This window comes from Triturus cristatus, chromosome 7, assembly GCF_964204655.1.
Source record: "Triturus cristatus chromosome 7, aTriCri1.1, whole genome shotgun sequence".
NCBI classification, from domain to species: Eukaryota; Metazoa; Chordata; class Amphibia; order Caudata; family Salamandridae; genus Triturus; species Triturus cristatus.
The window spans coordinates 1,685,017,109-1,685,019,892 of record NC_140590.1 but is presented as its reverse complement, the minus strand read 5'-3'; positions in this window follow the sequence as shown (position 1 = coordinate 1,685,019,892).

Below are 2,784 nucleotides of genomic sequence, written 5' to 3'. Positions count from 1 at the left end.
CTAGGACCGGGCCCGGGGCTTGTGCTCTGTCCGGCGGGCCCCGGGGTGCGGCAGCCTCCTATCCTGCAAGCCAGCCGAGACCCTCGGCTGGCTTCCAGGACGAGGGGCTCCTGCAGCCTGGGACGCAGCACGAGCCCCCCATCCTGGAAGCCAGCCGAGGGTCCGGGCGCTGGTGACGGGGGTCCACCGGGGCCCGGGGAGGCTCTCCCCGGCCTGGCTAGGGTTTGGAAGCTGAGACCGGGCCTGGGGATCGTGCTGCGTCCCAGGGTGCGGGAGCCCCCCGTCCTGGAAGCCAGGCGAGGGTCTGTGTGCTGGTGACGGGGGTCTACAGGGGCCCGGGGAGGCTCTACCCGGCCTGGCTAGGGTTCGGAAGCAGGGACCGGGCCCGGGGCTCATACTCCGTCCGGCGGGCCACGGGGTGCGGGAGCCCCCCGTCCTGCAAGCCAGCCGAGGGCCCGGGTGCTGGGGAACGGTGTCCACCGGGGCCCGGGGAGGCTCTCCCTGGCCTGGCTAGGGTTCGGAAGCTGGGACTGGGCCCGGGGCTCGTGCTCCATCTGGCGGGCCCCGGGGTGTGGGAGCCCCCCATCCTGCAAGCCAGCCGAGGGTCCGGGCGCTGGGGAAGGGTGTCCACCGGGGCCCGGGGAGCCTCTCCCCGGCCTGGTTAGGGTTCAGAAGCTGGGACCGGGCCCAGGGCTCGTGCTCCATCCGGCGGGCCCCGGGGTGTGGGAGCTCCCCGTCCTGCAAGCCAGTCAAGGGTCTGGGCGCTGGGGATGGGGGTCCACCAGGGCTCTCCCCGGCCTTGCTAGGGTTCAGAAGCTTGGACCGTGCCCGGGGCTCGTGCTGCGTCCCAGGGTCCCAGGCTGCAGGAGCCCCCCATTCTGGAAGCCAGCCAAGGGTCTGGGCGCTGGGGACCGGGACGGGGTGGTCCACCAGGGCCCGGGGAGGCTCTCCCCGGCCTGGCTAGGGTTCGGAAACTGGGACCGGGCCTGGGGCTCGTGCTGCGTCCCAGAAGCAAGGACCGGGCCGGGGAGTAGTGTGACTGGCTTTATCCGCTACGCTGGCGGAGCAGAGTTTTCTGCCCACCCCTACTTGTAATGCTCCCTCTTTGCCTTTTGTGAGGGTTGATCATGGATCCTGGAAGGGGTCCAGCCTACAGTGCAGACTTTTCTCATGGTGAATTTATGTGCTGAACTTTCCGGCTACTGAAAATGGTTCCGATCTTCTGCATCCTGTGTGCAGAAACACTGGACCTATTATAATTGTCTAGAATTCCACACTGGAATGCCACTCTGCACAGTTTCCATTCAGTGCCCATTTCTTTTATAGGCACCTTGCAACTGGGCTGATTAGGCAGAAAGAAAGCACACCACCATAAGGCACTAGAAGCAATAAAAAAAGATGAAACATAGCCTCCTCTACCTGTATATGGCTTTTGGATGGCCTCAGGGGTTGAAGTGTGCGGGATTTACTTGGGAATACATTCTCAATCTTTTTTGTTAAAAAACTACAAGACCTTCGGGTGCCTCTGGTTGAAAGGGTAGGGAGAGGGTCTCCTAATTTTTTAAGCCAATGTAGAGGCAGACAGTGAAAGGGGAAACAAACTTTGCCAGGGTGCCTGCCACCTGAAGAACTGTACATGTGTTGGTTAATCAGCAAATCGAAAGGCTGCTTGGGAAGCCATATATGTGGTTTTAATTGACAGAGTCATTTGAGGATTTTTGGTGACTAAGATTTATTGAGAGGCAATATACTGATGGCAGCTGAATTCTGGGTTGTGTTTTTTTAATGGAAACTTATAAAAGAGATTTACACTACTTACCATCTGATTGTGTATTACTAAAATCTGTCTATTTTTAATACCTATGATTTATCTTAAAGACAAATAGTTTTGCACATTTGGCTGTAGCCTATCTTAAACTGTGTGTAACGCAATTTTTTAAATAATGACTTGTTTATTTGGTGTGCCTTACTTTGTGGGGTGCCACCTTGTACCACTATTAATATACTTCACTCTTCCACCGCCCACCAACTAGGATTCAGTTCTGTGTCTGACATATGCGCACTCAGACACATGCAGACATACACTCAGATCGCATGAACCAACTGAGATTTAATAACATAAAATAATATATTTCCACCAATTTCTTTATTCTGCATTATTTTTTAGTTAATCTTATACATTAAATGGTATATGTATTTACCTGAAGGTGAAAAGCTAACAAAATAGTTGTAAAATATTTTCTTTTTTAGCTAGACATTGACCCTGTCCCATTGCACTCAGGATTACAGTTCCCAAACTTTTTAGGCACTTAAGCTTCTGGCCGTTGCCTGCTTGTGAATCACCTTCTTTCAGGAGGGCTGAAAGCAGGAAACGGCAGAGCTCACAATGTAATGCTCCATTAAGGAGCTGCCACCAATTGCACACCCCTACACCTGCTTTCATACACTCTACATAAGACATTGGAGGTGAATCCACTCCTATGCATGCAGCCTGCAACATAGCTGGTAACTGCTTAATTTGAGCTGGTGGTTTCCGGCGCTCAGCACCGGCACTTAATTGTCAACACCGGCACTTGTGACAGTTTGCCACAAGGTGCCGCTGTCTGGGATTACACCAACAACAGTTAATTATTAATTCAATATACATTAAAAATGACTATTACTTTCCGACCAAGCCATTCTTATAGCTTTGGGGGCCTGGAATAGAATTGTCACACTTACAGGAGTGTGATGGTTAGTAGTTGTGTTGTTACTGTCATTGGCAGCATGGCGGGGGCAATGCAT